The 12,499-nt window shown below is 35.2% G+C and overlaps 1 non-coding gene across 1 annotated transcript; it reads left to right on the top strand.

Moving 5' to 3' along the window:
* The first annotated feature begins 8,723 nt into the window (after positions 1–8,723).
* On the top strand, positions 8,724–8,796 carry TRNAV-CAC (transfer RNA valine (anticodon CAC)). Its single transcript has one exon. It is a non-coding gene; the product is annotated as a tRNA-Val (tRNA).
* The last annotated feature ends 3,703 nt before the right edge of the window (positions 8,797–12,499 follow it).

Below are 12,499 nucleotides of genomic sequence, written 5' to 3' on the forward strand. Positions count from 1 at the left end.
CACAAGTGCGCATAACTTTAAGTTACTTTACGTACGGGTCGGAAATGCAGATTTACCTGGTATAAAAACGAATTTAATATGAGAAAATCTTAAAAAAAAGTGCACTACTTAAGAAAAGCATGACACTACCAGAACAGAAAGTACTCAGTTCCACAGAAGCGGGCAGATAAAAAAAAACCGTTTGTAAGATAAAACCGGAAGCGCGAAAAAACACTTTAGTATCCAACTACCTTCTGTGTCTTCCTTTTTTTCATTTCTTATATTTTTATGTGTTTTTTTGTTTGTTTGCAACAGCCAGTTACTGCAAGCTTGGCGGGCGGATCGAGTGGTGGGCTTAAGATGAAGACTTGCGCTTCATTTCTTCAAGCTACACCCGCATTTCTCTACTAACTAAATATACAGACATATGTATGTATTTAATGAATCCAATGCTCGTGTAAGCGCAAAGAAGATCATAACCAGTCATAAACGTAATAACACTGTGGGGTACATGGGGCTACACGACCTCCAGCATCTTTGGTGAATGGCCGCTAGGGTCACTACCAACCAATAATGGCGCTCTTAGGTCACTTAAATGTAATTGAAGTAAAAGTTAAACAGTTACTTCATATGTATGTATGTACATATGAACGTCGAAAGTAATGAAATTTATGTTGTTGCATTGCGGAGCTTCACTAAACCATAGCTGGAAAAGATGTGCTGTAATGGTTGAATTGATGTGTTTGAAGCAGTGAACTGAAACTAAAATCGAATGGCAGGGGGGGGGGGCCAGACGGCAGACGGAAGGATGAGGCGCAGTGCGCTGCTAATGTAGACAAACTTTTTAAGTGCACTTATCCTGCTAATGTATTTTTTGCTGAAATTTCTTTTAAATTTTTTTCCGGTCAACCTAAATTAATAAGCCGACATTTTGGACATGGTACGTTTTTAATTAAAAATAGCTTCAAATGTATATATGTATTAAGAGAAATGTGGTTGCAAGAAGGGAAAGATTTTAGTTTGATGAAATGCATTGGTGGTGGGCATTCGTTTAAACATTTGCGCTAGATTTGCCTTTATATTCATTAAAGTTTTCACTTAGCCTCACTTAATGCAAACAAAAAATTATTAAAAAATACTTTATCTACGTTTTTATCATCTCTTTTGGTTCAGAAGTTACACTGGTTTAAAAAATAAGGACTAATATTGGGGCTCTATTTATTCACAGATGGATCCCATTTGGAAGGTAGAATTAGAGAGGAGAGCATTCTTTCAAACAGCTCCATAATAAAACTTTATGTTGATCAAAAAAAAAATTACTACTCTTCTGATTTTTATGGGGAATTAGGTACATCAACCCTGCGGTAAACTTCCTACCTTATGAGTTTGTGCTTGATGAAGACGTTGAAATTTGACAGACAGAAACCCGCCACAAAAATTTCATCGCAGAGCATTATGTAAATAATCTTAACCCCCCCTGAAAATTTTAGAACATGTAAGTCTATGACGTAGTTTATGTAAAGACAGATATACTTTCGAATCAGCCTGCCAAATTTCTAATTTCAGCAAGTGTCAATCTTTTACTATCAGTATCGTTATTGCAGGCAATAAGCGACGTCAGAACCATCTGACACACACACACACACACTCCAAATGTTAATTAACTAAAAGCAATCGTAAAAAAAAAATCGTTTCAAAAATAGAATGGAAAATGGAGAAGAAATGCTTGGTGAACAAAGCACTGACGTTTAAATGCAAGAAAAAATTGCTTTAACGGCATTTTTCTACACGCTACATGCCACATGCAACCGGACAATGGCAACACGTTGCCCCACCGCGCGTCCTTGCATTGAATTTTTCAATTACATACATTTTTATTTTTTATTGCTTGCCAGTCTCATAAAGGTCATAGAGAATGACTGATGAGGCACTCAATCTGCCACAGGAACAAGAACAATAACAATAGCCAGCCAACTACAACTACAGAGCAACTATGATTATTATAAAAAAAAAGGAATCAAGCATAACAAGGATCACCTGCAAACGGATTGAATGAAAGCGCAAAAATATGGTCATTTTGCTTTGAAATTTTTTGAACCTGTCAGCAAGCGTGTAAATACCTGCACGCAAACGCATGCACGCGCACTCACGTTGTCATACAAAAAAACAAAAAAAAGATCGTTTGTAGTTTTTATAAGTTTAGTCAGAAAAAATAAGTAAAAGAGTGAAAATAGGAAATAGAAACGGATATGCGTCGGTATGTTAGTCTGTAGGAATGTATGTTTGTCTGCAGGTATGTAAGTATGTAAGAAAAGTAGCAATTCATGTATGCAATGTACGAAATTTTAGTTAAAAACTGGAGTTTATCAATGTATTGCTGCACTTTTTGAAAATACGCGCTAATGTGTCACAATACACACACACACACAAACACACAAACATGACCCAGAGTATCCTAAGAGAATGCATAACTTCACTTGGAAACATTGTACTTTGGCAAAGTGCGCCCTTGAATTCGTAATCAACTTGTGAAAAGGTTGCGGTGCAAGAATTCTGCAAAAGTGCTTAACAATTAGCGAAAATGAAAGTTGGGGCAGAGTGAAAATTAATCGAGCGAACAGCATAGGTGAGATGAGAGTAGAAGCAATTGAGAATAGACACGATTAAAGCTTCGGGTTTGGCAGCTTTAATGGAGTATCGAAAGTTTCGCTTAGCAACTCGCTTCTCCGGTTACTTCTCCGGGATTGCCTGTGCAACTATGTACAAACTTTCTGTACGATTAATCTTCAAAATAATCAGACAATTAAAGTCAAGCGGGAAAACGGCAAAAGTGAGCAAATGAAATGAAAAAGTTAAGAATGTGCAAAAGTGTGCAACTGAGCTTGCTTGCCAATTTGTAGCAAAACCAAGTTGAGGTGATAGTTAAAAAAAGATTTCTCATTCAATTTGAAATCACTCTGGTAAGATGTGTTAAAATATAAAAGAAAACGAATACGAAGGGGAATTTAATTACGAATGCAAATAAAAGTGGCAATGGCAAAGGACATCAATGAGATAACAAAAGCATTAAAGCAAAGTTACGTTCTTCTTATAATTAGACATTAAAATCCTCTACAGGAAACAATAAACGTCGGCAAAAGCCGATGTTGATAGAGATAACGACAGAGGAAACGAGTAGGCAAGGAGTTTCTGTCTTCCAGAAATCGCTGACGAAAAAATTTACATATTTTTTAGAGTTGGTTGAATTTTTCGACAGATTATCGATTCTAGTAACGATACCGTTAACATTAAGAGCTAATAAGAACTACATAAGAAAATAGCGGTAACGGTAAAATGTATCTGTAGATATAATCGTAATGGGTAAATGATAACGTTGAAAAGAACACGAAGAGGAATAAGGAAAGAGATTCTGCTTTCCAAAAATCAAGCAGGAAAAATTTTTTGGTGTTGGTTAACTCTTCCAACAGTGCGAGAAGATGAAGAAGATGATGTTTTTCTAAGCAATTCGCTCAGCGCTTAAAAATATTACAAGAGACCATCTCTTAATTGCACATCGATTTCCTAGAAAGTGAAATTCTGCTAGATTAATGGAAGTCCGTATCTTGATTTTCACTCATTGTATGCGTCTGTATATTTTTGTCGTTTTTCACAAAGACCATTAATTCTTTAATCTTTCATTTAAAAGCTAAAATAAAAAACACGCTTCCACGAACTTTATTCAACAATAAATTTCGCCACAGGGTCGCAATTAATCACACTTCGTCTGACGATCTGAAGAGATTTGCAGCAATTTTTCACGGCTTGTTTTTGTTTTTGCTTGCTTTTCGCTTCACCTTGCCGGAACAAAAAGTGATTTTCATCTTTTAATTCGTCTTTGAGTCATATTTTCACTAGAAGGCAGACTCACTCACACAAACATACATACATACGAATATACATATACATACGAATTGCTGTAATCCGCCCATTGACGCGTATGCACTAGGTCATTCAATCCCGAAGCATTTTAATAATCCCGGAAATTCGAGGTTAAAAAATTCTAATCACAACTTTTTGCATTTTACAGTAGGTTCGCCTTTTTCAAACCACACAGATTCATTGTCAGCACATTTGATAATAGGGGAGCATAATGCCCCTTAGTAAAAGAGTACGTAGTTCGATGTTTAAATATTTTTATTCTAAAATATCTATATTACTTGTCAAAAACATTTACTCATATTTGCAGAAATCTTTTTCCAAAAAAAGGCCAACAAAGTAAAATGAGGAACAACTCTGCCACACTGAAAAAGCTTGTTGTCTTTTCAATTGCTACCAGATTTTTCGTTATTACACAGTTCTTGCACAAAATATTTGAACAAGTACAGTTACTCAGGCAGGTCCTGAAATTCACTTCCAAGTGCAAAAGGGCTCAATTTTACTTTGAATCCAAATTTTGGGGTTCTGTATTTCTCGTGTTTCAAATTAATTATTTTTTTCGTTTTCAACATTTCTTTCATTCTGTAAATGAATCAGTAAAAATAACGGGATCCCGGCGGAGCTGTAATTCCGGTATTTCGGGATATGGAAAAGTGAATTCCCTAGTATGCACACAATCACAGATAATTAAACAGTCTCATCAGCAGAAGCGCAGATGACCCTAGCGCTGACCTATTTCATCGGCTTCCAACATACATACATACATACAAATATACTTCGTCTGCGACACCAACAAAGCAAGACTAATCCAGTCGAAGTCAAGTTGCCCCACTCCTTCGCCAGGACAAGGGACAGCGCTAAATGAGCTGTCATCAGATACATCTGTATGTGTGTAGTCAGTCAGTCAGTCGGCCAGTCTGTTGGCGAACCAGTCAGCCATGCAGTCTCCAAGGTTGTGCCCGGCCGTTGGGCAATCACTGCGGACAGCAATTGGTTTGCCACTTTATACTTATTTCTCAATTTCTTCATTTCAACCATTTAATTTATTTATTTGCAAAACGATTTTGTGTGCCTGCATATGTATGTTTTTTTTTAAATATGGGTGTGCAATACCTATGAATAGATTGTATAAAATTATTCTTCACTGCTATTTATACGCATCAGTTGATACATATTTTGCAGCAAAACTCGAATTCGTCGATGCCCCAGCCTTCCGCCGTTGCCTTTGTTTCCCACTTCTTCCACTAATTTATTTTCGTTCTTGCTGCACTCATTCAAACACATTCGAATGGAAAATTGAAAATTTAAAGCGTAATGCATCGCCGCAACTGCTGCCCAAGCACCCGGCCCCCTTGTGCATTTGAGTCGATCGAAGCGCAATCAGAGTCATCGTAAAATGAGGGCAATGACGTCTCTGTGTGCGCTGCGGGGCTGGAAACAGGGACGGCTTTAGAGGGAAACGTCGCGCCCTTTGGTAATAGCCGACATAAAAAAATTTCCAATTCTTACTACATATAATCAAAATTTTGAGATATCAATTACAACAAGTTTACTTTGCTTTGGCTTGAGCCAAATTTCAATGGTTTTGGACAAGTCTTTCTTAGGACATAGTAGATCTTAGGTACGTTTTTATCAGCTGCGATTTCGAAAAACTTCGCTCCCTGCTGATAACAGTCTTAGGCAATCCTGAGAGAACCCCAAACGTTAGGAAATACCTCGAAGAGATTTTGCGTGCCGAAATTCAAGAACCTCCATGGTCATTTCATCGCTGCAGGTTTAATACGCCGTAATTTTTTCAAACCTTCATAAAGCTCAATTCTATTTATGTCCGCATTCTAACAAAAATTCACATTCGAAAATATTATGCCCGCCCCTCTCGCCCTGCACAAAAACCGGCCCTGGCTGGAAAAGCCACAAAGCCAACAGAGCGAACACAAATTGAAGCAACAACACAAATTAAACCGACTAATAAAGACTAATCCAATAATATTTGCGCATAAATAGTATTTTGACGTTTTTCCTACAATTACGTCGGAGAATGTTAAAAGCAAGGCGACCGGGCACAAATGCGAAAAAAAAAAAAATCGGATGCGAAAAAAGATTTGTGAAATGACATGTGATTGATGGTGAGACGATTGGAATGGCAAATGGCAGCTAAGCGACGATGTCGAGAGATATTTAGTTGGACATTAAGCGTCGCTGTGGAAGAGAACTAAATCGCTAATGGCAATTTGAGCAGCAAAGCGGCGCGCGACGGTAGCTGGTGGCAGCAGGTTAAGTCAATTAGCGCCACATTTGCGAATGTATATAAATAGATAGTCGTTTTTGTTGCCGATGTCGAGGCAAATTAATCCAATTTAAGTGAGTGATTTGAGACAACTAAGTAAACTTTCGGCGTTGAGAAAAGCAAAAAAAAAAATGGTCGCATGGAAAGACAGCTAATTTACGCAATGAAAGAAATTGGACAATTAAACAAATAAACATTTACAAGCGTGTTTTTGTTTTTACTTTATTTAAAAAAAAAAAACAAATCTGACGGGCGTTCAACTATGAAGTTTTAGACACTTATTGCTCCCAACCTAAAGTACTATGTACGTGGAAACTGGATTAGAGGAAACTGAAGATCTTTCAAAATCATCTGATCCGTGTAATCAGTTAGTCTGATTTAGTCAGGCAGATATTACTGATGAAGGCGTATTCATAAGTAGTCATAGTTTTAGATAATTTTTAATGGTAGGTATATCTGTCATAAAAGCTGGAACCAACTTTAGAATCGACTTTATGTCGACTATGAATATGTCCCAATATGTGTACGGGAACGACTTCTGAGTAAATCTGAAGCGTTCTGGAACAGACTATGGGCCGGTTGTTCAATATCCGGTTAACCCAACGCGGAGGTAGAAGCTCCGGTTAAACACAACGACTGCCTCATCGATCACATGTTATATGCATGATGTCGAAAACATCGATAGTGTAATGGCAGTGATAACTAGACATTGAACAACCGGCCCAAATACGGTGTTCGCATGAGGCGATTTTACAGGCAACTTTTAGTTGAAAGCCACAATCGCCTGGTGTGAACGGCCTTTCAACTAATCGCTTCCAATGAAGTTGGGGTGCAGACCAAATTTTGATTCAACTAATCGCCTCTAAAATTGCCTGAAAAATCGCCTCATGCGAACACCGTATAAGAGTAAATACTCACCACAGTGATCGGACTTGGTAGATCTAATTATACTAAAATAAAATTTTTTTAGTCTAATTAAAAAGTTGGCAATTTAGGTGAAACCTTGCAGAATTTTTATAATTTTTGTACAAAGTTTGATCCAAACCCAGAGATCTACCAAATTTTTTTTGAAATTTACTACATTTTTTTCTAGATTCCATCACACAGAATTTTTTTAAAGTCCGATCACTGACTCACAAGCGTCGTGTGCTGTTAGCATAACAAGCGCTTCTTGCTGTCAAATTCTGATAAATACATACATAGATATGTCATACGACGATTTGTTGTTTGTTTGACAACCAAACTGTCAACAAAAGGAAAGTGCAGTTTGTTAATGCATGTTGACAAGTATTGAATTACTTGCATAAGAGAATTCTAATGAATTAGTAAGTGTTTTTGATTATTTACGTATGTAATCTGAGTGTGTTTACATACAAAATAAGAAAAAGTGTATAAGAAAAATTTTGAGGTTATGTTGTAGTTGTCGGAAGTTACCATTTTATTTTACCAGAAAGCGATCCCCTACTTTTTAGTGTTACTCTCTTTCTCTCATTCTCATTTATTTATTTTTTTGACTGTTCTACTAGACTTAGTCCGAGGAATATTGGATTGAACTTATCTATTGAATTGAATTTTCATTGAAATTCAAATTTAAAATATAAAAAAATTTATCAAATCAGCGGTAATTTTTAGCTATTTGAAACTTTTACTTTCTCCTACTAGAATTCAATGGGCTACTGCATACTCATAATGGACTATATTTTTATAAAAAATAGCCAAAATTAAATAACAAAAAAAAAATACAAATATATTTAAAACTTGTCAAAATGTGGTGCGGCCATAATTTTTTCGACCACTGTACATACAGAGTCAGTGTCAAATGTAAGCGTACACCTTAGGTTTCACACTTTATATAAAGTTCACAAAAATTTAAACAATTTTCATCAAAATTTCCAAATATTTTTTTCGAGTATGCAATTTTGTAGCCCATTCAATTTTAGTAAGACAAGGAGGATATTAGCGTTTACTTTCATATAACGCGTGATAAAATTTGTTTTTATATGAAAGAAAATGCGCAACACCCTTCATAAAAAAAAAAAAATTAAAAAAAAATCAACGGTAATTTTTAGCGACTTGAAACTTGCACTTAACTAGACTAAAATTGAATGGGCTACAAAACTGCATGCTCGAGAATTTTCTAAATATTCTAATTAAAAATTTGGAATTTTTGATGACAATTTTTTAAGTGTGATTTTTATTTTTTAATTTGTGCAAGCTTTGAAACTTTTATTTACTTTATTTCTGTTATAGATTGAATTATATTTTAAATTAAAATTATTAAAATTAAATAAGTAAATGTAAGTTGCAAACAATTTAATTTTGGATTTCGGTGCTAATTAGTTGAACGCAGGTGTATGTACTATTTTACATATGTATAAGGTAAGTTATTGTGTATGCTGAGTGATAGCTGCACGAAAGCTTTCGCTATTAAAAAGAGAATAGAAGAAGAAAGAGAGAAGAACAAGAGAACAAAGTTTGTAGTTAGCGGCAAAGCGCTGAGTGTAATAGCTCAATAAAGTACTTTGGCACAAGATCTTCAAGCGTTTCCGTAGTGTAGTGGTTATCACGTGTGCTTCACACGCACAAGGTCCTCAGTTCGAACCTGGGCGGAAACAAGCCGAATGTAGCGTTTTTTTTTTTTTTGGGAAAACATTTTTTTGGGTTTGAATTTTAACAGCGCTTAACTACACCAAGCCTATCGAATCTCTGCGAATTTTACCAGTTTGCTTAGGCATTCAACAATTAAAACTATTAAAATTTCTAAACAAAGAGTATAAATTTGATTTGATTCTTGTTCTTGATGAATGAATGATTAATTGGAAAATATTGAGAATATCTTTAAACTCAGCTGCCAGAGAGAAAAGTCGGAATTCTGTTTCAATTGATGACATCAGTTAAAATATATTAACTACAAGAAAAAATAAATAAAAAGGGCAGCACCAAACAACTAAATTCGAAACAAACAAAGCAGACAGATCCGAACTAGACTGCAACTTCTCCGCTCCCGAGCCATTAATTTCCATTGTTTTGTTTGTGTAATTTTTTTTATCTCTACTTTTTGTATTTTTTGCAATCTTCTGAGTATCGAAAACAAGCATTTGACGCATTACGATAGGTCCAAGAGCGACGAGTCTATTCAATTACTTGCATCATGCCACCGAAATTGTGGCTTTTTCGTTTGAAATGAAAGAAAGATGCACAAAAAAAGAATACAAAAAAGAAGCTTTGCAGAAGGGGAAATACGTGTGGGGGAGGAAGTACATAAAGCAAAACGGCCTGCTTCTTGGAGTAGAAAAAGCAGACTAATGGATATTTTTCGGCTCCATGGTCGTAGTGCAGCGAATTTTTTTTTTTTTTTGGAGTTTAAATCAAAATGGGAGTTAGTAACATAAATGCTATAATTTGAGTGCTGAAGAAAGAAATAAGGCTATGTACTTATTGTACTCTGCAGATAGGTACATTACTTTTAGGTTCTTCTTAGTTGTCAATAACTTTGGAACGGCTTGTTGTCAGGCCTGACAATTTGGCTCCAACTGTGTCGTTTTCGGCCCTATTTTACTTCAAAAGGCACCTTATTTTTCAATTTGGCACAAAGACACTTTTGAAAAATATTAATATTTCAATCAATTTTTGTGAAATCCATCGTGTACTAAGTTTTCATCAACTATACATGGTTCACTAATTTCTTAAGTTTATGAAACCGGTATAATTTGGTATTGAACTTTTATTTTAGAAATGTGTTTCTTATTTTATTGCTAACCGGCAAGGAAAGAAATAATGGTAACGTGTTTGGAACTTTTGTTTTTCTATTTGGTACGTTTTTTGCACTGTTTACCAATATGGGCAAATCCGAGAAATAGTCAATTAAAAATGCAAAAAAAAATCATGCAATTCAAATTCTCGCAATTTGGTACCAAAAATGGCACAGTAAAATACATATATATGTATATATATTAATTTCAAATTTGTTTTCGCACTTATTTGAGAAATCTGATTTGCCCCTCTACTTCTTGAAACAAACCTCCGAAGATCCTTAGCAATATAACCTTTAATAAAATACCAAAATAACGCTTTAAAAGTAAATTTTTTTCAACGGCAAAAGGAGTAACGTCCGCAAAGTAACGTCACGAACAAACTTATACAATTTTTTTTTTAAATTCAATCCAACCTTTAGTTTGCTTTTATAATAGTACATTTTGTTCTCTTCAAAGTATTCTTGTAGATTGTGTTCTCCATGCATGACAATTTGCCGAAATCTGTTGACTCAGTAACGTTCGAACACAAATTTCGAGGACAAATACGCCGGCATTATTTAAAATTTCCATCATTTTGCTCTCATAAGTACTGCTTTATACCTGCCCTTTTACCGCAGAAACTTTTTTAATTTTTGGGCCCTCAAGCCACTCTCTTGTTGATCTACTGACATGAATTTTTGCCAATCTTGCTGAAAAATTAAAGTTTTATTAACAACAGCAAGAAGATAAGGAAGCAAGTAGTCAGAGAGCACACTCTTGCACTCCAAGCTGTTCATCCGTGTTGATGAAAGATAAATGTGAAGTATAAGAAAATTTAAAATTAAGTCACTTAAAAATAATCTTTTTTCTTCAACATAAAAGATTTTTTTTTTTATTTTACTTGCCCACTCTTCTTTAGACCACCCCTTTACACACTACATCCAACGGCTACGAATACTAGTGCAATTAAGTTATATGTATGCAATTTTTCTCATTTTCTTTCTCTCATTTATCTTTTCTACATTACAACTAGCAGAAACAGTTCGTTTAAGTCTCAGGAAACAAAAAATTATTCTTAGTTTCTTCAGCCTCAAAGTAAAGTGGAAGTAATTGGAATTTTACGACGTCATAATTTATTGAAAGCAATTAAAAAAGTTTTGGATTCAGTTACATATTTGAATGTTGTCAAACACTTATAGGCGATTAAGTACTTTTTGGGCAACTTAATTTGAAATATTTAGATATTGAACAAAATAAAAGGATAATTTATAACAATCAATAACCAAACCGACAAATATGTCGAGCGAGTAATCCTCAAAATGTGCTTGTCTAGACACTATACATATTCCTACGTTAAGGCAAAACTAGCGCAAACCCACACTAAACGGGCATATTCGAAACGTACTATTTAACGTCAGAGTGACTTAGAAAGGATTGATGTGATAGCTGCACTGCTTCGTATATTTATATGTACAAGTATGTTATTTGAAAATAATGCTGGTGTCTTAATGAGCAGCTTAGAAAAACAAAAAAAAAAAAAAACAGCACAACCAAGAGAGACCTTCAAGTCCCAAGCGGTTGTTCAGTCAGTCAGTGCCAAAATGCAGCTAATCGACTGTATGACAGCTTATTGCCACTATTAAGCATAGCGAAAGGTTAACGAGTGCAGAGTATTCCAAATGAGTGAGCTTGCAAATAGCTGGCAAATTTTTTGCTTTGTTGCTTTGGGTTATATTAATTTTTTGTTAAAGTTTCATTTCCATTGCAAAAACGTTTTTTTATATCTATCTATGTATATGTATGTATGTATGTATTTATGTAGGTATATATGTATATATGTACATATGTATATATATAATTATTTCCTCCGATAGCGTGCGTGTAACTGCACAGATCGGAAAGGCATTTGTCATCAATTGTTTCCAAACAATAAATTGCATGGAAATAAAATTACGCATTGGCCGGTCTGCCACACTTGCCACCACACACTCAAATACTTTGCACCCACAATCACACACAAAAACAGCCGAGCATACACATTTATGTCAGGCAAATGAACTTACGAACTTTCAACAACTTTCTGCCACTGGTTCAACAACAAAATCGTTGACCTTTGAGGCACTAAAGCGCCCAAAGGCCCTGCACTAACTAAGACGTACATACATAAATACTTATTTACATATTTATTGTATAGATAGTGTTTTTTAATGTGAATGATATTTTGTTTATTCATACCACATTTATATGTATGTACATAGAAAAACATATTTCAAATGTAAGACACTCCGCAAATTACGCATACAGGACGACTCGACTACTGCACACTTCTGCGTCCTGCATTAGCCGCCAATTTGTTAATACAGAACAAATTTCACGCCTTTCTTATACCGTTCGCTATTCTTCAGTTTTTGGGGGGGAGGCTGGGAAAAAATAAATTTGAACCAACCTAATGTGCATACGCATATTCAGGTGAAATGAAATGGACTGAAGCAACGTGGAAGTATAGTTTGTATACAAAGTAAATATTCTAGTAGAGCTTTTATTTATACTAGTGTTCGCCCAGCGGTTGAAATTCAACCGATAA

The sequence above is a fragment of the Rhagoletis zephyria genome, unplaced genomic scaffold, assembly GCF_001687245.7.
Source record: "Rhagoletis zephyria isolate East Lansing unplaced genomic scaffold, Rhagoletis_zephyria_1.1 Rzeph_scaffold_02188, whole genome shotgun sequence".
Classification (NCBI taxonomy): domain Eukaryota; kingdom Metazoa; phylum Arthropoda; class Insecta; order Diptera; family Tephritidae; genus Rhagoletis; species Rhagoletis zephyria.